At 38.4% G+C, this 25,735-nt stretch overlaps 1 protein-coding gene across 2 annotated transcripts in view; it reads left to right on the plus strand.

Annotated features, from left to right (window-relative positions):
* The first annotated feature begins 3,286 nt into the window (after positions 1 to 3,286).
* Positions 3,287 to 25,735, plus strand: part of LOC5576270 (DE-cadherin) — a 53,146-nt gene continuing 30,697 nt past the window's right edge. The window contains exon 1 of one of the 2 annotated variants that reach the window (XM_001662506.3): positions 3,287 to 3,742. The gene's annotated coding sequence lies outside the window, so the exon portion shown is untranslated. Of the gene's footprint in view, positions 3,743 to 21,266; positions 22,221 to 25,735 lie in introns of those variants that run through there. The other variant, XM_021842182.1, reaches the window with a different exon arrangement.

Genomic DNA, 25,735 nt, shown 5'->3' on the forward strand with positions numbered 1-25,735 from the left:
AAAACCTTTTTAGAAGAAAGGTTGATATTCTTCTTAATTATTATTCTCAGAACCGTATGGAAGTTACTTTCGTCGATTTGAAAAAGTAATCGAGAAATGTCGCATTCGAAAACGAGTGTCTTTCGTGCTTAAAGGCCGGTTTGCTACTGACAAGAAAAGGAATCGCCTATCTCGATGCGTGGAAAATTTCTCCCAAGAAATGGTCAAGAAAATCACTTTTTTCTGATCGCAGTACGCAGTTGAGAAGAAATGTCACTTCAAAGGGGGCTCTCTGTAGGAAATTTCTTGACCCTTTCAGTCAAGAAATTTCTTTACTTTTCTTGAGCGAAACAGCATACTTAGCTTAAAGCTAAGTATGCTGTTTCGCTCAAGAAAAGTAAAGAAATTCCTTGACTGAAAGGGTCAAGAAATTTCCTACAGAGAGCCCCCTTTGAAGTGACATTTCTTCTCAACTGCGTACTGCGATCAGAAAAAAAAAGTGAATTTCTTGACCATTTCTTGGGAGAAATTTTCCACGCATCGAGATAGGCAATTCCTTTTCTTGTCAGTAGCAAACCGGCCTTAAATCGGTATTTATTTGAACGAGCTGCCAAATCCAAGGGAGGTACTGGCGGCTGTCACCCCAACTAAAAACTAAACCATTCAAAATTCCGACCTGGCGAGATGGACCGGTTTCAGCCGTCTAACTAGACACCCCAAAGATAGAAAAAATCCGATCAAACAATTCGTGATCAAACGTCAACATCCCACCGCAAAATCGCTAGTGTTTGGAGGTGATTTTAACCTCCAAATTGCGAAATCATCACCTCCAAGTTAGTTCTAATACCCTCCGTTATATGAATTATGGTGGCGCGTCGATCGTCGCAAGTTTCTCGTTAAACAGTCAATGGTGAAGGCGTAATCAATTTTCTCGAAAACATCCATTTTTGGAATTATTAGTCAAATTTGCTGATTAAATTGCCAACATCGCACTTTCCGGGTCAAAATATTTAACTTTGGTAAAAAGGATTCACCGAGTGTCATAAAATGACAAATAATAATTAATCACTTCTCTGGGTGATAGGGTGATCAAAGTATTTTGGACAGACCGTTACGCGTATATAATTTGGCCACTTACGGCAAAATCAAATGGAGGTGGCCAAAATATATAAACGTAACGCTCTGTCCAAAATACATAAAACACCCTAAAGCGAAGTATGCACTTCAACAGAAAAGTAATCGCCTATCTCGATGTGTGGGAAATTTCTTGCAAGAAATGCTCAAGAGAAGCATTTTGCTCTGATCGCAGTACGCAGTTGAAAAGAAATGTCAATTCTGGACAAACATTTGAAAAGGGCCCAAGAGGTCTTGAGCCTTTTTTCAGAAACGTTGCTGTTGAGCCCTTTTTGGCCCGCCCACGCAAATTAGTGTTAGCTCTTCCTGATAGGGGTATTGGTGAGCGTGATCGAGTTGAATTGGGCTCAACAGTGTCTTGTAAAGCCAATGTTTACCAATGTCGATGGGCCCTTTTGAAATGTTTGTCCAGAATTCAAACGGGGCTCACTCTTGGGCTCACTTGACCATTTCTTTCCGCAGAAATTTTTACTTTTCTTGAGGTGAACAGCATAGGGTTTATTCATTTATTTCATAACGCCAAAAATGGCTAATTTTAACTCCCACCCACTTCCTCGTAACGCTTTTTGTATGAATATTCATACAAAAAGCGTTACGAGCGGGTGGGTGGGTGTCAAAATTGGCCATTTTCGGCGTTATGAAATAAATGAATGAACCCATACCTAGGGATTATTCACAAATTTCATAACGCAGAAGGGGGTGGGTGGGTGTCCTCACGATGTTACGGCTCATACAAAATTTGTAGAATATTCATACAAAAAGCGTTACGAAGGGGTGGGTGGGTGTCAAAAATGGTCATTTTCAGCGTTATGAAATAAATGATTGAGCCCCTAGGGGTTCATTCAAATATTACGTAACGCAGAATTTATCAATTTTAGTCCCCCTCCCACCCCCACGTAACAGCTTTTGTATGGGAAATTTTATTTTTTTTCCATGGACCATAACACTATGTAAGACCCCCTCCCTCCCCTTGTTGCGTTACGTAATATTTGAACGGTCCCTAGCTTAAGGTTTCAATATTAATTCTTTTCAGTGCATGCACAAATACATTTTTTGACACGCCTGAGTGTATGCTAAATATTGCATACAACTGCACCGATCTAAATCTTGTGCGCAACTATATTTTATTGCAGTTTGCACCCTTAAACATTAAATGAAATTTTCTACTCTGAAATCGAGTTAGTCTTGGCCAGGTCTTGGCACTCCATTATTATACATGTTTTTTGGCACGCCTGAGTTTATGCTCTGTCCGAATATAGCATACAACATCACCGATTTAAATCTTGTACGCAACTGAATGGTATCTGCACCCAAAAAGATTTCCACTCTAAAACCAAGTTAGTCTCATTAGTTTGAAAGTTACTTGTTATTTGTTTGCTTTTTTCATAAAATTTGCAGAAAATCATTTTATTTTGTTCACCTTGTGTACAATCTCATCCTCTCTTGCAGTCAAATCTCGAAAACTTATTCATACAGACTCAAGTCAAAAAAGTATACAAACTTACTTTATCGATCCTACGTGTTAATCAGGCGGAATTCTACACGTACCGCTCTGTACCAACTCAACTTTTCACTTTTAGAACGTTTAATTTCCGGATTTACAAAACGACGAAAGTAAGATTTTCAACTTTCGCAACCTAACCACTACTTTCGCCGCCCCGCTGTATGGAGAGACAAAGTGACTTAACCACGAATCAAAACAAAACACTACTTGAGCCGATTTTACACTGGTAGAAAAACGTCGAAAGTAACTGAATGAAACGGCTTATCATTTTCTTATAATTATTTTTGTGGGAAATAATAGAAACTACCTAGTTTTTGAACGTGAGCTGGGTGTATGCAAAATTTGAGCGAAGTACACGGCAAAAAAAATGTTAAAAAGGTGATTCATTTTAAAACAGTTTTAGAAGATAGATTGTAATTTTTCCTTATTAATTTTCTCAAAACCGTATAAAAGTTACTTACGTCGATTTGAAAAAGTAATCGAGAAATATAAAACAAAATATGTTCCAAACTTCCAACCAAACTAACTCAGGTTCTCAGTACAAATCTAAACGAGTGTGAGCACTTTAATTTGATTTTACCTGCATGCAACAAGTGAAAAACTCACTCACACCACCCTGGCCCAGTGAGATTCGGAGATTCATGTTCCTTTGATTGGATGAATGTTGAGTCAGAGACACAGAAAACCGTTCTCTTTTCGACGTGTTTGACGTTGGGTGACCGCTAGCTTCAAATTCGTGTTATTTTCTAGTGAAAAGTGCCTTAGAACCGGTGAAAAAGTGTCGCTAATAGTGGCCCGGTGCCCAATCTGTGCGATTGTGATATTTTTCGGTGCAATTGAATGTGGAAAAGGTGAAAATTTGCAAAAACAAGGTGTGGAATTTGTTTTCTTCTGCTTTTTGTTGTTGTTGCTCTTCGCCCCGCTGTGAGTCGTTTGATTCGTCGTCGATGGATGCAATGTGAGAACGAAGAGGTGAAACGACGCAAGTGAAGGTGAAAAGACATCGATTCGTGCCAGTCCCAGTGTGTGGGTGAATGAAAATAGTGGGAGAGCATTTCGCATTCGTGTTTCTCACTTCGTGAGAAAGAGAGCGGCTCTCGGTGAGAAGAGGATGCAGTTTGCTGTGTGAGTATCTTTTTTGGTAATTTTTGTTTTCAAACAGTTTTGCAGTGTTGCCAGTTGAATTATAAATAATGATTATTCAGTCTAATTATTGTTTATGAATGAATGTAAATGTAAATGAATAGACCGATGCACGAGTTCACTAATCTGACGTTTGAGCGGTGCCGCATTCACTCGTTTCCATGGTCACGTGAATAACACGGCACCGCTCAAACGTCAAATAGTGAACTCGTGCATTGGACCATTATTTATTTTATTTAAAAGCGATTGATCGACTAAAACATATTTTTGCATTTTTTCAAATGTGACAAAAAATCGATTGAAAAGCTGCTTATGCTTATTCAAAAGTAATGTCACAATAGCACCTTATTCTGATTGAATATAAAGTATTCAAATACGCACCATTTTATTTTTTTTAATAAAAACGAAAATGAAATGCATAGAAAACTTAAGCCCTTTTTCCATGCTTGTCCAGAACGATCGAAGGAACACAATAAAAGAAAACTAGCAATTTTCATCAAGTCTGCCTTGATTGTCGTTGGCAAGCTGGAGTTTTCTTGCAGTTCGAAATAACTTTGTGTCTTATTTCGTGTGTAGTATCGGTGCCTCCCTCCCAGGTGTAGCGTGTTGTTACAAAGCTGGGAGGGAGAAACCAATACAAAATTTCTCTACGTCACAGTGAGCCGAGATTTTGTTGTCACGAACTGTCACTGTGAGCCCGGATCTTAAACAATGGACAAACATGACAAAAGCGTGTAATTAGCCTAAGAATATTTTTGCATTCCATCAAAAGTAGCAAAAATCGAATTAGAATCAATTCATGCACATTCAAAAGTAACGTCACGAGAGCACCGTTTATTTTAATTGAATGTAATGTACGTAATGAGGCTCTTTTTAATATTTTCATTTAAACTGAAAATTAATCGCATAGAAAACTGTGGCCCTTTTTCAATGTTTGTCCAGAAAGATCGAAGGTACACAACAAATGAAAACTAGCGATTTCCACTAAGCCTGCCTTGATGGTCGTTGACAAACTGGAGTTATCTTGCAATTTGGAAAACAATTGTATCCAATTTTGTGTGTAGTATCCAATGAGATATATACTAAGGTGTGGAAGAAGAAGCAATGGCTACGTATTAGTAAAGAGAAAAAAACGTAAACAAAAATAACTACGTCACTAATTTACCCGGCCTCTTATGGGAGCTCGCTTGCTTGTAGTTGTAAAGCATTTTGCACCGTACACGGATGTCACGCACACTAAATGTCGTCTTCCTCACCTCGGTATATATTCTCATTGTGTAGTATCGGTGCCTCCCTCCCAGTTACAAAGCAAACGAATAATTCAAGCCAAACTTTTCAATCCGACGTATCTGCAAAAATAAACAAATCGAGATTTGCTTTGCATGGGCTTGACAAACGCATAATCTACCTATTGTGTCTATAAAAGTATTCCTACATCCATTTTTTGATTTTTAGAAATAAATTAAAATTATGCCCTATGTGCACTTTACTCAGTGTTTTTAATTTGGCTACATACACCCTTCGTTTGCAAAGCGACTCAACTGTCAACATTTTTCATGCTAGCACATACACCGTACATATGCTCATAGTAAAGCGACCTATATGTAGAATCAAAACATAAAATTTCGAACACCAGATACGTCATACTGTTTCCAAATCACTAAACATGTTGGAAATCGAGGGAATTGGATTTCCACAGTTGAGCGAGCTGACGGGTCGGCAAACTGATGTGGAACATCATCAGTATTCGGTTTAAGACAATATGTCTCACCAAATTTCGCACAAGAACTTTTCTCCTCCTGCTTTTGTTATTTACGACTCCGTCCGGAGCTCCTCTTAGTCGAGTTGAAATTGGAAACATTCGGAAACTAATATTCGTTGTCGTTGAAAGTTGAAACTGACGAATTGACTAAGTTTAATAAGTTTTATGGGAATTTGCAAACCGGTGTATGTGCAACTTCAAAACAATACTGGTGTATATGACGTGACGGATCTGCAAAACGAACTGTCAAACCGACGCATCAAGCAAGGTGTATGTATCAATCAAGGTATGGTATCGACGAATCATCCATGGTGTATGTGAGCAGCACAAAGCAAAAGGGTTTATTCTCTAATTTTACCTGTTTTTCAATTAAATTCAAAACAAATCGGATTTGTTTAATAGTGGTTAGAAACAGTGTTCTTTTTTTCAACTTATAGTAGACATCGCAATAGAAAAAATGCAAAACATTTTAAACAGGATTTAAAATGCTTTACAATATTTTGCATCGCATTTTTCTCGAAACCATCCGAGTGTTAGATACGCCGATTTGAAAAATCATGCTTGAATTCGAGAGTGATTCGCGATAAGGGCCTATCTGACAAATCAGTAACAATGAGAAAATAACCAAAAAAATTCACATGTTCATAACGATGCTACGATTAAGAGATCATTCTCCTCTATCTACAAGTGGTGGTAGTTTTAGCTAGGTCCACCCATTTGTTTAAAAAAAAAAAAACAATCTACGATGGAGAGAAGATCTTGCTCAATCTCACAATGGTGATAGTTTTCATCTTTGTCCACACATTTCTCGCGTAACGATTCAAAAGGACCTAGCAAACCTTGCAAACGAAAAGAGCCTTGGTTTTCTTTCTCTTTAATCAATAACTCTTGCTTAACTTATGATCTCGTCCTAAAAGCCAAAAACGGCGTAGTTTGTTATTGAACAAACTAATGAATTTACACGTTATTTTACAAGGTTACGATAAAGGGAGTATCTTACACATTACACACTGGGTTACTTATGGCTTCTAGTGTGAGATCATAAGTTATGCGAGAACCGAGCCACATTAACCTCTTCCATTACGCCAAGGATGTTGTCTTTCGATCTATAGTGAAAACCTTTCCAAAAGCATTAGTAGTGCGCTGTTATAACCGAAAGAGAAGAGAATCTCTGATTGTAACATAGGTCCTTTAGTAACGTTTAACGAGATTGGTTTAAAAACAAAGGGAAATGATACACATTTGGTTAACAATGGCTTTTAGAGCGTAATCATACATTTTGTGAGGAATGTACTCCCTTGAAGTTTCGGTTTCGCCATTGGGTAATAAATATAATTTAGACTCCAGTCAATATATTTTGGGCACATCAAATTTCCCAGTTCAAAACAAAAGACCGGCTCACTCAGTTCGCTAGTCCTTTGTAAAGATAGGATTGTTTCACACTTGTCTCAACCGTTTGTGCATAGAAAATAATCAGTTGACAGCCGCTTTTGGTGCGCGATAGACGTGGTTTCACAAAGCTATTATAGCTCTCTTGCTGTACAAGTATCCGTGATCACTGCTACAAAACAAGATGCCTTCGCACCGAAAAAACGCTTGTTTTTGACTTCAGTGTTATGCCGCATCGCGTTTCAACGGATCAGGTGGATGAGTTCCTCTGGGATGTCGCCAAGCTCGACATGGCCGATGTTAGGTACATACAGCTGCACAACCTTAACAACTGCATATATATCGAAATGTACAACACAGACTTTCCCGCGCGTCTAGCCAAACAACATCATTTACGGCACTTTTTCAAGTATCAGGGGACACTATTACATACCAATGTACGTGGATGGCTCCACTGCCGCTGTTAGAATCCACGATTCACCTCCACAGATGTCTAACACCATCATATCTGACTTCATGCATCAGTATGGCAAAGTCATCTCTATCCACAACGAGCTATGGAGGAAATACTTCGCAGGAATACCGAACGGTATGCGAGTTGTACGCATGATAATGGAGAAGCTGGTGTCATCGCACATAACAATAGACAGCCAATATTCACCTTCCGCAGCAATGGTGCAGAATCGATTATTGGCGTGACGTTTTGCAGTTCTAACCTTTTAGGTACCATGAACTGGCGCGTTGATGACGGTTATACTCATAGCAATCATCAATCGATTCGATGTAACTCGTCCCAAGCCCAAGGTTAAAAAACTGCGCGCTTCGACGGCGAAGTATTCACCCAAACCCTGAGGCGTGAACGGAACACAGGATCTAAACGGTGACGAGCTAGTTGCTGTGATATCACGGTATATGTTGCTTCCATGCCGAGAAAAGCCCCTTCTAGAGAGAACAGGCCGCCGGTGTACTGATGGTGCGAATCAATAGCAAATCTTCGAGCAATCTGCTTCCGGGCTAGACAAAGATTGCAACGCACACGCACAGAAGCACAAAAAGAATAACGCGGTGTAGCATTCAGAGAGGCAAAGTTGGTTCTCAAAAAGGAAATCGAAAGTCGAAAATGGGCATGCTTTGGTGGTCTATGCCAGAGTGCCAATTCGAGTCCGTTAGGTGATGCCTACAGAGTGGTAATGGCTAAGACCAAAGGTGCCATAGCGCCCCAAGAGAAGTCGCCCGAGTTGCTGCGATTGATAATCGATGTACTCTTCCCGCATCATTCAACAAGCCCATGGCCCCCAGCGCCGTATGCGGCAGATGAAGAAGAAGTGACAAGGGTGACGAACGAAGAGCTGGCAGAAGTGGTGAAATCATTCGCGTCAAACAAGGCACCGGGACCCGATGGTATCCCGAATGTTGCCTTAAAAGTGGCAGTTAATGCGGATCCGGGCACGTTCAGAACCACGATGCAACGCTGCATTGATCAAGGAATGTTCCCGGATGTACGAAAGCAACAGAAATTAGTGCTACTACCCGTCGACGTATACACCTATCTGTCTACTAGATACGACGGGCAAGTTGCTGGAGAGGTTGATCCTCAACAGGCTAGTACCGTATATGGAAGATGCGGACGGCCTGTCCAACAATCAGTTTGGATTCAGGAAAGGTAAATCTACTCCAGTCAGACCGCTTCACGATGATTCGTTCGTATCGGAGGTGGATTGTCATCCGCTCTGTATTTTAAAGTTATTTAGCTTTAAATTCGCTTCATTAATTATGTTTGTGATCCCCAGTGCGCTTGTAAAGCAATTTGTGTTTGGTTTTCATACAAAAAACTCATCATAAGTGAAACTGATGTGTGGAAAATTATAGTTATTTTCTTATCAAGTTATTGATTATCGATGGCGTTCATCATATTTCAAAATCATTTTTATGGATAAGTATTGGTGGTGGTATATTCCTTACAAATGTGTACCTCGAACACATGTAGCAGAACCATAGTATCTCATATATTTAATGTGTTTATAACTACTACATCAGTACAGTACTAAAGGAGTAGTGCTTCGTGAAGCCCAAGCAGGACAGTTCGGTTTTGCGTCGTCCGATCGATTTTGCTCACAATTTCGCGCGTTTTCGTCGCCGGAGAATTTTTTTTCCCTGTTTTGGAGCGTCTTGCTGGGTAGGAATTTGGGAAGGCCCAAGCAAGACGGTTTGTTTTCGGAACGCCAAGAAGTTTTGCTGTCAGTGTCAGTTTTGTGTTCAGTCGAGAATGGATTACCAACTGGTGAGTTCGTTTCATGCTTATGATAACACATTTTTTCTTGAAAGCGTAACTTTTATGTAATATTAAAACAAACTTTGTATGGTTCGTCACTATAAGTGTCGGCATTATGCTATTTTCTTATACAATTTCAATATACATATATTTTTCTCTTTTTGACATTATTGAAAATTATCTTTTGAATTGTTCGACATTGTGAATGTTGACGTATTTTTTAAAACTTCAACCATATCGAGACAAAATGCACAGTAATACTTATATGTCATTTTCAAACAAACTATGTATGGTTCGTCACTACAAGTGTCGGCATTATTCCTGTTTCATATAATTTAAAATATATACATGTAATTTTCAGTTTTCGTCATTAATAAAAACGTCTTTTGAATTGTTCGACATTATAGATGTTGACGTATTTTTTAAAGTTTCCAAAAACCAAAAACATCTCGAGACAAAAATACAAAACTAGCTTTAAATATAAGTCGTATATTTCCCCCATGTCCATGGATCGCATCACCGACCAGAGGTGACTCCCAGATCTTTTCCTCCCTCACTAATAAACACCCTTCCCGTGGTGATTGTGGAGATGCAGAGGTATTCTCGGTCTCTAGAAGCAACAATCATTACACCCTAACATTCCTTCCCCATCCCAACTGACTGTAAGGACTTGGCCGGCGCCGTTATTGATCAATAATATTAGATCTGCTAAAATTGCACTTCGAGAGTAAGCGGAAACTCCCATCCCTTATTCATTTGGATCGTAGTGCAATTCTTACCAGTTCCGATCAATCACGGAGTAGCAACCATTGACATGTACAGTCAGTCTATGCTATGCTATGCTATGCTATGCTAGGAAAGGTAAATCTACTCCAGTCAGTCGTTCAGACAGCTGAGGTGGCAATCGAGCATAAAAGAAGCGACATCCGTTACTGTGCGGTCGTCACTCTGGATGTGAAGAATGCGTTCAACAGCGCAAGCTGGGAAGCGATAGACCACGCACTTCACCGCCTCAAAGTACCAGTGCAGTTGTGTAAGCTTCTAGAAAGTTATTTTGATGGTATGATTCTACTGTATGACACAGAGGAGGGGCAGAAAAGCGTTAGAATTACCGCGGGAGTACCTCAAGGTTCAATCCTGGGCCCGCTGTTATGGAATTTACTAAGGATGCCCCTTCCGACGGGCGTTAAGATTGTTGGCTTCGCCGACGATATCACCCTAGTGGTCTATGGTGAATCGATGGAGGAAGTAGAGTTGACAACAGTTTTAAAAATTTGTGTCAATGCCGCGACAGTTTTAAAAATTTGTGTCAATGCCGTGAAATTGTCACTGATTCTGCATAAGGGCCTACTTGCATTGAACGATTTCTCTTCATCGGTGCTCTTTTTTGCATTATTGCAGAAATCTTATTCACTTTTCGTATCCGGTTTTTGTGCGTTAAGATAAAGAATCACTACATCTTGCTTCATAAAAGAGAAATATTACGAATTTCTTCAATTTGGTGAAGTTATCAGCGAGAAAAGGAGGAGCGATGAAGATAAATCGATCGTGTTATATCAGTTGAGCCCTTTTGAAGAAACAGTGTTGAAATATGGTACTAAACCAAGCCATATCTAGGATTTTAAGAAGTATAAATACAAAGAGAAAAAAACCGATCGTGCTAAAAATTTGATCGATCGGTAAATCGTTGGTTGAATTTTCACTTAAAAACATCGTTTTGTTGTTTAGAGAAAAATATTATCGGAGAAAATTTTCCCTTACATTTTGTATGTGACAGTTCCAGCTGAAAAAAATATTTAATTTGGAAAAGTAGAAAAAATTCACTTTTCAGAATTTTTTTAAACTTTCAGGTGCAAAACGCATAGAGGTTTGGTTCGCTTCAACCGACTAGCTCCAGGTGTCAAGTCAGCGCCGGGTTCCTACGGCTGATTGAAAGTCTCGTTGCGGACATTCCTGGAGTCCGTCCATTCATCGATAACATCATCATTGCTGGTAAAGATTGAAAGTCACACGCTGAATCGTTGAACCCAGTGCTACAAAGGCTAAAGGACTGGGAATTTCATCTGAAGATGCAAAAATACAAGTTTTTTCATACTGAAGTCTGCTACCTATGTCACATTACCGACCGCAGTGGTATCCGTCTAGACCCGGAGAAAGTGAAGACCATTTCAAGAATTCCTCCACCGCAGAACATTTCTGAATTGCGATCGTTTCTTGGAGCCGTGAACTACTATGGTAAGTTTGTTCCAAACATTCACGACCTGCGTCTCCCTTTGGATCAACCACTGCGGAAGGACGTCAAGTGGAATTGGATTGCCGATTGTCAGCGATCTTTCGAAAAATTCAAGCATGTGCTGAAATCCAACCGACTCTTGAGTTACCAATTGTGGTTGCTGCAGACGCATCGAAGACAGCAGTTGGAGCCGTAATCGTCAAGTTGCCGAACGGAAGCTTGAAAGCGGCCACCTGTTTCCAAGGAAGAAGCCCAACCGACGTGAATCTCTCGGCATAATTAGCGAATGCGTACTGTACAAGGAAAGATTGATCGTTCCGGAGACTTTTCGACGACGCCTGCTCAATCAATTCCACCGTGGTCATCCTGGCGTGGTGCGAATGAAATCAATCGTCCGCAACTACGTGTACTGGCCCGGAATAGATGGTGAAATTGAAGATTTTGTCCGACTGCGTTCATTGTGCTACTGCTGTCAAGGCTCCTGTCAAGACGAAGTCATAGCCATGGCCTACTCCTGAAAAACCGTGGTCCCGCATTCACATAGACTACGCCGGACCGGTAGATGGTAACTACTTTCTGGTGGTCGTTGATCCTTTCACTAGATGGCCTGAAGTAGTGCTGACCAAATCAATATCGGCAAAAACGATGATTAAGCTCATCAAGCAGATGTTCACAACGTTTGGAATCCCCGAGACCGTGGTAAGTGACAACGGAACACAATTTACCGGTTCAGGGTTCCAGAATTTTTGGAATTCGTCACATCCGTACGGCTCCGTAGCACCCCCATTCAAACGGGTTTGCGGACACCGTGAAGAGAAGCGTGAAGAAAATTCGTGCGGTTGGAGAGTCCCTTGAAGATGCACTGCACACTTTTCTCACCGTATACCGCTCCACTTCAACACAAGATCTCGGAGGACAGTCACCTCCTAAGATGCTAGAATGGCCAATGCGGACGGTGGCAGCTCTATTGAAACCTCTAGATAGCCCATACGTCAGAACCCCGAGGAAACAGAACGCCAGAGCAATGCTACAGAACGAGACCATAGGAACTTCGACCGAGGTGATACGGTGTATGCCCAAGTCCACCAAGCCAATTCATTGCCCGGATAAAAAATACAATACAAAAACAATATAACGTATTGAAACAGTACCATTCAATATATTGGAAATACAATACAGTATATTGGAAAATGACAATACAATTACAGTACAATATATTGTTTTGAACAGTTCACTGTATGGTGTATGAGATTTTTGCAATATAATGTATGGGTGGTTAAGTATCGTAACAATACAAATATAGATATTTTCTCATACAAACATTTTGAAAATACAATACGATATATTGTTTATGTATTGTCTTGATAAGCAATTCGAGTATTGTTGTACAATACAAAAACAATTCAACAAACTGTATCATGGTTGCATTCGTCGTTACAGCTAATGTCACGTGTCCTCTAAATAACTACTTATTTTTATTTTTTAAATATTTTCCCCCCAACATTTCTTGCTTTTTGAACTTGTTTTGTTCATTTCTTTCAGCAAAGCTACATAGAAAAAAGCAACAGTTGTTTTACGCGAAAATAGGAATTTGACCAAAATTGTAATATATAAAACCAATTAAAAACAATACAATGTTCTGTTACAATATATTATATTGTTTTTGAATTGTATATCAAAACATGAATAATATTGCTTCGACATTCAATTACAATACGCTGTATTGTATCCAATACGTTATATTGTACATTAATGGTTTATTCCATTCACTGAATGATACGTTTTTATCCGGGTGGTCCTTAATGCCTGCTGTAATCATCGAACGGATTGGAAAGGTCAACTACAACGTATTACTGAACCAAGGCAAGCGATTAATCCGTTCTCACATCAATCAACTGAAAAAAAGAGTTGAAGCAGAAATACCAAGCTGTCATGAATCACCACTTTCCATTTTCTTTGACGAATTTGATCTGCCACAGGAACTTGCCGAATTACCCTCAATCAACGTTCAAGAACTAAATGCTGTTCATTATCAAATTCCACTCGAAGAAGTGCCAGCTTTACCTGAGCCAACTCCAAAGGACGAGCCGGAAGTTTCCGATCGACCTAGACGATTGCTTAGGCTTCCGTCAAAACTTCAATGATATTTGTTATTCTAAAGCGGGAGATGTTACATCAAATCCATGAAATGTTGGCCTTGACAGAACAAATATTTTTTTCAATTCATTATGTCCAACCACCAAATAGAAAAGACGTTAAACTAGAAACCACCTTCGTTTTTTTCAACGGACGTATCACCTGCTATAAGGTCAAAGATAAATCTCGAATACTTTTTCAAATGAACGTAAGTCCAAAAATATGAACAAATCAGTTTTTCATTGCAATCGGCTGCTAAATAAGCAATAATTATGGTATTTTAAGATTTTTTTCAAAAAATCGCTCATTAGGATTTTTAAAATAAAATTTGCAAAACGACTGAACATCCCTATTATACCATTTCGTGCATACACCCTTTTGGTTTCAAATCGACGAATCCATCAAATCAACTGACAGCATAGATTCGCTCGAACGAAAACAACGAATGTCATGAAAAAAAAACATTGTAGTGCACCGACTTTCGTCGTTCTGTCGCCGGCTATTATTTTTGTCAAACTAAACAAAAATAAACAAGTGAAAATGCGAGATCTCAGTTTCGAAATACCATGGTAAGTTAAATATTGTATTATTGTGGAAAGATTTGTCGAAGATGCTGCTGAAAAACAATTTCGGTGCCGGTTTGTTATCCGGACATAGAGAGTAATAATTTGCATTTTTCGATAACAGAAGCACCAACTGTGTTGAAGGCTTCGACACTATTTTTAAGTTCAACTTTTTTCTCAGGTTTTTTGGAAGGACATCATGCATTACCTGTTTTCACTTGTTGAAAACCTACAATATTTAGGATGGACGAGCTCAGCATTACCAACAGCTTGGGTACCACCTCGCAGAATCTTCAATGCCATACCTGATGCAACTGAACGAATCAATCATGAGCATACTGTTATGGTAAATTACCAGTTAGCAGATGAAATCTTCACTGTTGTAACTATAAGAGAGAGTAGTTTTCAAGGAAATGGAGTACTCTGAACCAGTGTTACTGAAGAGCTAGCATCAGTGATGGTTTTCAAAACTACGCAGGTATCAGGATAAGAATCGAGTTTGACTGTTGTGGGCAACCCAAAATAGGGGAAGATGTTAATGATCCGCACTTAAGGGAAAATAATAAAACCCTAAATTATATCAATCCTATTGAATTTCGAATTTTGATCACAATGATGAACTATAAATACATTGAGAAACAGAAAATTGCACTTGTTTTTCAGCTATCCAGGAAGAACAAGTTGAGGGTCGTGGGTTCTAATCACACCGGTCCAGGATCTTTGCCGATTGATAATTTCCGCGTTTTCCCGACACCTCGAATTGCGGTACTATTGATTCAGATATTCGACTGTTAAGGTGGAACTGTAAAAATCTTTGTTACACCACTCCCTTGATTTGTCCGTTTGTACCCCCAAGAGCTACTGTGGAAATTTGAGCGAAATCCATCAAAGGGAACTAGAAAGAGGGACATCATCGAAAGGAGTCTAAAAGGGCAAACTGATTCGAGAATCTTCTAATCAATAATGAAAGAAACTCATTGACAACAGCGCCATCTTTGGTCGAAAATGTGATTGGAATCGTTTTCCCACATATTTGGTCGATTTTTTCTATACAAACTTCAAGGTCCGTTGACGGATTTCGTTCATATTTTCACAGTAGCTTCTGGGAATCAAAATGAACAAATTTGGGGAAGGTGTAAATCAAGATTGTTAAAGTTTGATAATTATGAGCAGTGTTGATAGACTCACACTCAAAATCTCAATCAATACGCTCTCCCGTGAGAGCAAACTCATTAGAGATCTGCTTCGCAAATCTCACGCTTGAGATTTTGATGAAAAATCAACTCAATCAACTCTAAACGTAAAAAATGATTCAGTCGCAAAACCCGGCAAAAACTCGTGAAACCCGAATGTTGTTGTTTACGTTAGAAAGGATTAACATAATTTTACCATACTAACAAGAAATTATTGCCGTGTGTGAGTAAACTGTGGAAATACGAGACAATGAGTTAAAAAGGTGAGCCAACTCATCCATGATTTTTTGACTGCTGAGTTGCATGATTTACAACTCACGCATGAAAAATCTCAAGCGTGAGTTGTGAGAAATTGAGTTTTTCACAACACTGATTATGAGCTATCGTATAGCCCATTCTTCAAAGGAATTAATTCAGTGTTTTTTACGGACTTTTTAAGGAATCCCTCCAAAAGTTTTGCTTTAGATACCTTCGGGAATTTTTCTAGGGATAAAAACAGAAGTTATATCAGAGATTACATCTGGAATTCCTCCAAACAATCTTTCAGAATTTTTTCAAGAAAATCCTACTTTAATTTACCCAGCTATTCTATCATCTTTTTCTCTAGGACTCCTTCCAAGTTTCTTGTTTAGAACACCTTCTGAACTAGTATTATCTCCAGAGATTTTCTAAAAAATGTCTTTCAGGGTTTCTTAAAGATTTCAATCACAAATTTCTCTGAGAATTTCTTCAGGAATTCCTACAAAGATTTTTCCTTAGATTTGTTCAGAATTTCTATCAGAAGTTCTTTGAGAAATTTCCCAAGGAACTCTACTAACTTTACAGGGATGTCTCCAGAAAGAAGTCAAAGATTTAAAGAATTTTTTTTTTTAAATCCAGGAGGTGTTTCAGAAGGAAATTGTAAAGTACACGCAAAAAATATGTGCGGTAAAAACTACCATTTTAGGGGGTTAACTTAAGCGCTCGCACCAGCAATTTTCAGCAGACCAGAAATGTACTTGATTTTACCATGTCTGTAGTCGAAATCAGATTGTTGTAAAATATTTCTGTCATAGTAAATTGGTCTGAAATTCCATGGTGGTTTCATGTATGGGTGTAGTCAGCTAAACTAGTAATTTTTACCACAGATTTTTTCCCCTGTAACATCTAATAAAATTATAAAATTTAAGTTTCCAAGTAATTCTTGAATTACTCTCACAAAGTTCTCTGAATTAAGGGATATTAAAAAAAAATATCAAATCTTTGGACAACATCCCACAGGACCCAACAAACATCCGTAGCTAAGTAATAGTTTATTTAGCTGAAATATGTTTTAAAGTCATTGTTTCAACTCTTATGCCGTGAAAATGTTTGTTGGGGAATCCCTTGAAAATTATCGGACGAATTCCATGGAAAAAAATGGTACATCAATGATGGGATGCATGACTGGAATTATGACTATAGTTGGGACCAATGCACGAGTTCATTATTTGACGTTTGAGCGAAGCCGTCTTATTTATGTGACCATGGCAACGCGTGATTACAGCATCGCTCAAACGTGCGAACTTGTGCATTGGCTCATAAGGACTGTTCATTTTATAAAGTGGACACTTTGTTTTTGCTATATCTTTTTTATTTATTGATAAAATCGTAATCGGTTTTCTGTGAATCGTTCAACTATTATTCTACAATACTATTAAAATATAAGATCTTAGAAAATGTTTTTGGTTGAAGAGCCAAATAATTTTTCCAAAAACTCCTAAGAAAAGCTGTTTGTCAAAGTTTAACATTATTTTTCGCAAAACAAAAATCCTAATTTTTATGAACATATTGTATGTTTGTATCCTTTACTATTCTACAAAAGGTATAGCTTTAAAAAAAATCAACTATATTCCACCATTCTCTGACATTAGGTAACTTTAGTGATGCACCCATTTATGGCCAAATTTGCTGATACACCATCCTTTCGTGTACGCATATTTATCGATCTGCAGCAAATTGTAAATGGTTTTCTCCGAAAATTTCAATTGGTAATCTCAGAATAACATGTTACAAAAATAATAGGTGCAAAATGAAGTCGATTTTATTACAGCAGTGTTGCCAATTTTGATGATTGTCAATGTACTTTGAAAGGTCTTCTAAGAATAAAGCAATTGTGTATCTATTGTGCTTTAAATGTCACCTGGGGACTTAATAAGTAACTCTATGAAGGCGTAAGTCATTTTTCATATTAATACTATATTAAGACTTCCGTCAGGACGTACTTTTAACCAAAAAAAAATCTACTCCTACCGATCCCCTTCAATTTTAAAATGGTTTTCTCTAAAAATATAGGGGGAAAATGATGTTATTATATCTGTAAAATTGTTGTTCCAAAAATAACTTGATTTTTTTTATCAGGCTTCTAGTTGATGATACTTTCGAAGAACAAGCCCTTTTTGAAAATAAAAAATATAAATTGTCGAATTTTACAGCCAATTTCTAACAATCATTGATTTTGATAACCTCCAAAAATCGACCGTTCTAATGGTTGTTCCATATTCGTGTGAAATTTTATTAATTTTGGAGAATTTTTATTATCACAACATTGTACAATACTAGTCAAACGATGTGCAGAAAACCGATTGAAATTTCATTGATAAATTAAAAAGATACAGCATGCACGAGGTGTCCACTTTATAAAATGAACAGTCCTTAAGCTGGTGTGAACCCTTAAATGAACTTTTAAATAATCCATTAAGATCCCGAAAAATTGATTGGAAGAACTAAACGAGAAATCTCTGAATGAAATGCAGGGGATATTCTTACAGCAATTTGTGGAGGGACTTCGACCTTCCATGAACCTTTAAGGATTATATTAAAAAAAATTATCTGGACTATCTTGAGATAGTCTCTTGGAAATACTGGAGGTTGAAGTTGTCAAGAATTTCCTTAAGCATATTATGAATAAATTCCTCTAAGCGTTCCTTGAAACACCGCTAGAAGAATTGGTGGATAAACCACTCGAGGAATTCCTAGAGAAATCTCTGAATGAGTCCCTGAAAGTACGCCAGGAATAATTTCTAAAGAAATCATTAGCAGAATTTCTGAAGCTGTCCTTCGAGGAATCTGGGAAGAAATTACTGAAGATCCTGTGAAATAGTCGCATAATAGTCTCTGGAGGTTTTTTTGGAACCGCTAACATTTATCAGCAGGATTCACTGCAAGCAGAATTGAGAAAAATGATTTTATTTTGGTTAAAATAAAGACTTTAGAGACCTTCCGTTTAAAACAAACTTTTAATAGATTTAGTCCGAGTCTAAAACGACACCTGCTACCAGCCCTGCTATCGCAAATTATGGGTGGATTATATTTGCAAGCACTAAGATTGATCGGTTAAGTTCCCAATTATTAAATTTCATTGAGACATCGCGTCTCCGGTTGAAAACCGGAATTCTACAGGCGAATCAATCTTTGTATCTAATGTCGGGCATACTGGGTAGTAGAACTGGTATGCAACACAGCGCACCTAGCCCCAGCACATGCCTTTGGGTGAAATCCCTTATTTTTACTTTTCGAAAATGCCAGCTTTCAACTGGATTGTTCGTCGAGTGTGAGTGCATCTGTAATTGAACATGAGCTGCAATTTCATCAAGATCTTGGGTGTTGCTGGCTATTGGATTCAATCCTTAGCGTACTCGAATAAGAACTATAACCAGTAGAAACCCTAACTAAAACGGTTTCGACCAGCATTCAACACAACAAGAATTAGCTCACTGTTATTTATGTTGACATTGAGTACACAAACAAAACGTTTTTGTTTGATTTCATTCTGTCGTAAGTAATGTTTACGTTTGACAATTGACTAAACATGAGGACGCAAGTAAACAACTGGATGATCAAATAGCGTAACGCTTTGACGAAAGTAACGCTCATGCTGTCAGTGTGACTTATGATAAGGGCGTATTTCTGTTGATGAAAGCAAAACGCAACTCCTTTACAATTGTTATAGTATAGGCGTATTCATATTGTAGAAATCCGTTCAGGCTTTAAATAGTAATTAAAATCAGATAATAAATTTTCGAAGTTGATTATCTCAACTAGAGTTGAGAGTGACTTACGTCTATTTGAAAAAGTGTTCGAGAAATAATCTTTGTAATTTGGTACAACGGGCTGAAAGAGTTTCTAGGTTGATCAGTTTGCAACAATCAGGGTAGAAAGAAAGATTTTGAGAATCATTCGCTCGATGATCAAAGTATGCGTTGCATAATAAGGCGACCAAACTGGTGAGGCATAGTACCTCTAAAATGCTGCGAGCTAGCGAACAGAACAGCGTCTTTAGGCAGTATACATCGCTAAATTAGGATGCATGCCGACGTATACAGCCCAGCACCGAGAATGTTGTTGATATGTTCATTGAACTGGAGCTTTGCGTCAATAGGTACCCCCAAACTAGCAATAGATTATTATCAGCTTGAATATCGAAACAGTCAGCTGGAGAAGATATTATTCGGAAAAAAATGTTAGGTCGTCGACAAAGGATAGTTTGGAACTAGAGGTCAGTTCCCTCAGGTCATTAATGTAGATAATGAAAATAAGCAGTTCAAGTACCACTACCTTGCGGTACTGAAGTGTTTTGATCTAATCCAGTTCACTTTTTTAAAAGCGCTGCGTCCAGAGAGCTGCAGATTTTTACACGATGCTGAAGAAGGTCCTATCTATAGCTCATGTCTCTTCCAACCGTCAAATCAAATGCTGGAAAAGCGATGCCTGAGACGATACCTGTAACCAGGTGCTGTAAACGATACACTGTTCTCCAGAATCAAATAAACAAATCCCGAATTAAAATCATTCAAATCGCTTTTGAGATTTACTAAACCACATCAAATAATGATAACTTTCCATGGCGACCTTATTCTTGGATTTTATACTGCATCCTGTATCTGCCGTAATTTGGACAACCGCATGGCATCACTGTTGGAACCAACACATCCCTCAGCGGGGACGGACGGGCGGAACGGATTTTCCCGGGGTGGAAGCCGAGAGAACGGAAACCCTCCACTATGGGCGGTTTCCATACAGACTGGCGGCCAAAAATATTTTTTCCATCTCATATCGTATTTATGAGTTTTGTGATACAAATTTGATGTTTTATTTTCAAAAACAAGTTTTCGAGAATAACTTTTGAATAGGGCCTATAGCGAAATATTAAACTTTGTTATTTATAATGCATATAAGCCATTTATGCGATTAACGTTGTGAAAACCATTATAAATATTAAAACTTACATAGAAATGATGATTTGAATGATTTAGCGAAATTAAGTTATTTTCTGAATTAGTTTTTAGCTGTTTTCAATAGAAAATGGTTAAAAATATTATAAAAATTCAAAAAGCCTTATATTAAAAAAGTGCAAATTTGTGCAGCTAAATTCTTCACGATCCTTTAGTTTACATCTCAAAGTACCCTTGGAACTGAATTTAAGCCTGGGACAACTTGGGACAAAAAAGTACTCGATGTGTTAACTATAAACTTATTCGATTTTTTTAACCGCTTTATAAAAAAACATCATAAAATCCACTATTTTGAAGCTTTTTTTTATTGTTTTTATTGTTCGAGGAAGCCATTTTTGTAAGCTTTCAAATGGTGTGAAAACATTTTACGTAAGTATTATAGAAAAAAAGTTATATTCATTTGAGTAAACCATAGTTTTTGTTAATAAAAACAAATTTTTCTCCATAGGCTCAACTTTGGCACCTCATATCTGAGTGTGCAATGCAAATAATGCCCTAATATTTTGGGGATTTCTTAGCAGACATGTTTACAATGAAATGGCGAACAAGTATTGAAATTTGGGGCACATCACTTTTTTGATTATTGGCCACCTGATAAGCCATAGTGCCCTCTCATCTCACCCATCTCTCACACAGGTACAGCAGCGTGTGCCGTCGTGTGTACAGTTCCACCGGAGTAAACGGATCGATCTGTTGCTTCAACGCAACTATAGTGACTTGCTTATGGTGAGATGCATAGCCGACTAACCAACTCGCTTGCCTCGCCCGTCGGCCCTCGTCAGTTGAGTCGGTGTTGCGCGAGCGAACGGTCATAAACGGACGGGCGTAACGCAAAAAGAACGGTGCTTGTGTGACGACCAGAGAGAAGGGCAGTAAGTGCGGACACAAACCCCCTGTCCAGTCCCTCCCCCCCATCACATAATCGTTGCTGGATTGCGTGGAATTAAATTGGTAGCCATTTGGGGCCGCTTTCTTCGCTTCTACACGAGTTATTGGGCAGTTCTGTGTGATGAATTTGTAATTGCTGTTGAATGGAGTTTGGCGAAGGTTTGTCCGTAATTCAGAACATCGTCCTCCAATACCTGAATGAGTGGAGTGAGTAAGTGACGACGTGGAAAGCTAAAAGTGTTCCTCGGATGTAAAGGCAGTTGGGATCTAAAGTGTTCGATTCAAGGCGTTCTCCAAACTTGGATGAAGTGGAAGGCAGCAACGTGTACAAGTGTAGTGTTGGTGGAGTTGAAAGAGGAATGAAGAATGATAATAAAAGTCCATTGTGTCAATACGGTTGAGTCGAAGAAACCGAGAAGACGACGAAGAAGAACCTCTGGAAGGTGAGATTAAAAGCGAATGCATAAGAATTGGAGGAAAGAAGGAAGTTTTCTTTGTGTGATTTGATCGTTGACCGGAGTGTTCGCTGGAGAAAGAGAGCCTGTTTTAAAGCGCTGCTGTCTTCTGCGCTTACATCGGGAAGCTCTTTAGTGGTGGTGTCTGAGGAGTACCTTTTACCTAGTCAGGGTTCGGTATTATAGTGGTGGTGATTGTTGCGGAAGGTGTGTGTAGCAACGATCAGAAGATCAAAGCTAGTCTACGTGGATACCGGAGGTATGCTGTTTGCGACAACATTCCGGGCGGCTACTGAAAGCTGTGCCGCTATTTCAAGGTAAATCTGGCGCAGAGCTCTGATGAATTGGCGGCATTGACGGTTGAGAACGGTGCTGCGACGCGTGGAAGTGGAAGGTTGCAGTTTCAGCGGTTATTAGCGGTGGTGACTCACTGCTGTTGGGTGGAAAAGGGTTTCTCAACGGGTGGTCCGCGGATCCCTATCGACAATTTAACGATTTCTGTCTTCATAGCTGAGATTTGAACTAGGATTTCGATTTTTACTGGGTTTCCCTGATGGAATTTATAAAAGACATCGCATTGCACAAACATAGACCGGAATAAAATCAATTGTTTCAATTAATCTTCAAGATCTTACTTCTTAAGACGTTCGCGGGATGTTTGTGGAACTTGAAAAATGGTCGTTGCTTCAAACCGGTTGGGAACCCCTGCTGTAGAGGTATGCTTTGGGGTTGGAGATTTTTGTTTGGTCAGAGAGCCATCCAGCCATAGCTCGCTAAATAATCGAGCAAGCACATATGGATGGGTGACTTGGGCTGCCGTTGCACCATTACTCGGAATTTGCGATGAATAATGGGTGTTTTCTCTATATTGTTGTCGCCGAGCACAGCGCGGAAAGCATATTTTTAGCTGTTGGTTCGGATTATTTATTGTTCGATAAATCCAGGCTGTTGGGAGACCACGCTTGTTTGACCTCGTATTTGGTCCAAGCGGCACGCGTCCAATCTTGGATGACTCAGTCCTTCAAAAGGCGGTCATCGCGCTGTGATTTGTTGGACAAGCCCTGTGCTGTGGAATGTGAATGCAATGAATTGAGAACACAGTGCAAGTCGATTGACTTGTAATGAATAATTCACCGCTAAGAATGTGATATTACGTAATCGTTCACGATTGTTCGTTTCATTCATATTTTTTATGGGAAAGGGTGTCGTTTTTTTATCTCAAATAATAGTGGTTTTTCTCATAACATTTTGCTTAACCTCTTCCTGCCCACTACATTTTTCAATGTTTTAAATGACAAAAAAAGGCTCCACACAAAAAGGGCTAGAACAAAAGTTGTCAGCAATTGCCTAAGTTTATCGAAATCGTAAACCGGTTTTTGGAAGAAAATCGATAATGATTTGATTGTTTATAAATAGTTGCACAATTGGACCAATAAGTAGACTCCTGGATTGTCTCCTATGATTCTTTCAGGAATTCCACCAAAGATTGCTCCAGGAATACTTTCAGGCATTCCTCGTGGGACTCTATCTAGAATTTTTCTAGGAATTTCTCCAGGGATAGAGTTTTTTTTCAATAACTACTCAAGGGTTTCTTACTGCAGTAATTTCTCCACGCGTTTATGCATCGATTTCTCCTGAAATTCCTCCAAAGATTCCTTTAGGATACCGGTGATTTCTCCTAAGGTTCCTTTCAAAATTCTCCTAAGAATTTCTTCAAAAGCCTGAGACTATTAAAATTAATGTTGTTCCGATATTATCGGGTTTTCTTTGGAAACAAATTATGACCTCTCTGCAGAAAACCTGCTCTGCAAAGGATATTCTAGGATCTACAAATATATCATATTTATTTTAAGACTTGTTTAAAATAAATATGATATCATATTTATGTGTTTGACTCAAAACTGCTTGTCACACGATGCAAAAATGGTGCTCACAATTCATATATGCGGAGATGCTCACAAGAATAATACGCGAGAAGCAGACTTTGTCCCAGTTGAAACCATGAATTTCGAAACGTCAGAATACTCTGTCTGGTACCGAAAAGTCAATCAGCACCCTAATTAAGGCCTACCGGAATCGATGTCGGAACATCCGGATAGGCTCATGTCTTGTTATTGGTCTAAGGCACAATGTATAAAACAGTTTTGGTTGGATAACAAAGTTGCAATATCGAAAAATACCTAGAGGTATTGCTTATTGCTAACGAGATATTCAAGATACTACGAGGAACGATTTTTGGAATAAACCCTGGAGCCTATGCATGCTATAAAACGTTTGACTTTTACTGTGCGCCCTGTTTTCAAGTTGCCCGTGAGAGAGAGAGCGAGACAGCACCAACACACGGCGCACAGTTTTATTTTGAATCAGTAATACAAGGTAGAATATGTTCTTTTTTTTGTGGTAGAAAATCTTTTCAATCATTAACATTTTCGGCTGCGCCGCTGTTAAGAAGCTAATAGATATGTTCAGTTCTTAAATTGTTTAACGATTTTTATTTATCCAACATAAAACATGTTCAGATATTGCATCCTTATCTTAACTGCTTAACTAGCTCTAATCCTAACTTAAGATTAGAAAGTTGGCAAAGACAAGTACAGTTCCCATTTACAGTTGGGCGTCGTTCATGAGCATATGAAACTTGGTTGAAAACATTCTAAATTTGTTTACAGAAATGTTTTTCGACTGTTCCATAAGTTCTGGAAGAAATTTCAAGGAATGATTCAGGTATTCTAGTGATTTGGAACACCTTTATGAACTTCTCAAGGGATGCTACTAGTAATTTTTCAAGGGATACTCAAATGAATTCCTTCACAAATTTTGTCAAGAAAATCGTAGATCACTGCAACATTATTACCTTCATATTACCAATTTTCACACAAATCGCTGAAAAAAAATGACAGTGATTATTATCCCAGGATTTCCTTCAATTGTTTCTCCACTGATTAATTCACCGATTTTTCCAGTTATTACTTCTATGAGATATACCACATATCCTAACGAAGTTCTTCCACAAAGGTTTATTTCATAGTATCGATTACGCCGATTTTTATTTTCATTTTTCATATGTATTCTATAAAAACTTAAGCCACGATTACTTTCAGAAATTGCTCAAAATGTCTTCATTCAGGCATTAATCGATGAAATCTTATATGAACTTTTCCAAGAAATCCTCAAAAAATTCCACGCGGTTATTCCTTAAAATTTCCTCATAAAAATCTGAATCAAATTCTTGACATTTTCCTTGAGAAAATTCTGGAAGAATGACTAGAAAATTTGTTTCAGATTTCTTTGAGAAAAAAACAGGAATGCCTGAATGAATTTTGAATTTTGGAGATGCTCTAAATGGGAATGCTGGAGAAAGTCCTAGGCAGGGAAATCATTGGAAAAATAATAGATATACATCTTGAGAACATGAGACTTCCTTAGAAAATATCTTCAATGGTGATGGAATTTCCGAAGTAGTTTCTATGGTTATCCCCAGAAAAACTCCAGATTGAGCTCTTCGAGGTATCCAAAACTATGTTCTTGGAAGAATTTCGTAGATAGTTCTTGAAAAATCACAAAACAAACTCCTGCAGAGATCGTTGGAGTAAGATGTGAAAGAAATCCACATTAAAACTAGTAGTAATACTTGTCGTAACGTCATGGGACTCCAAAAAAGTCTTAAAATAATTCTTAGAGGAATTTCCGTTCAAATGAGGAACCACAATCCTATGAGGTGGTTCATGTTGGGTTTCTTTTTGTATTCATAATTAATGTATGGTCTCTTTTTGTTTCATGTTCGTTTTTTTTTCAGGCAACAGGTATTTAAAAATCCATTTCTAAGACGATT

This window comes from Aedes aegypti, chromosome 2, assembly GCF_002204515.2.
Source record: "Aedes aegypti strain LVP_AGWG chromosome 2, AaegL5.0 Primary Assembly, whole genome shotgun sequence".
NCBI lineage: Eukaryota > Metazoa > Arthropoda > Insecta > Diptera > Culicidae > Aedes > Aedes aegypti.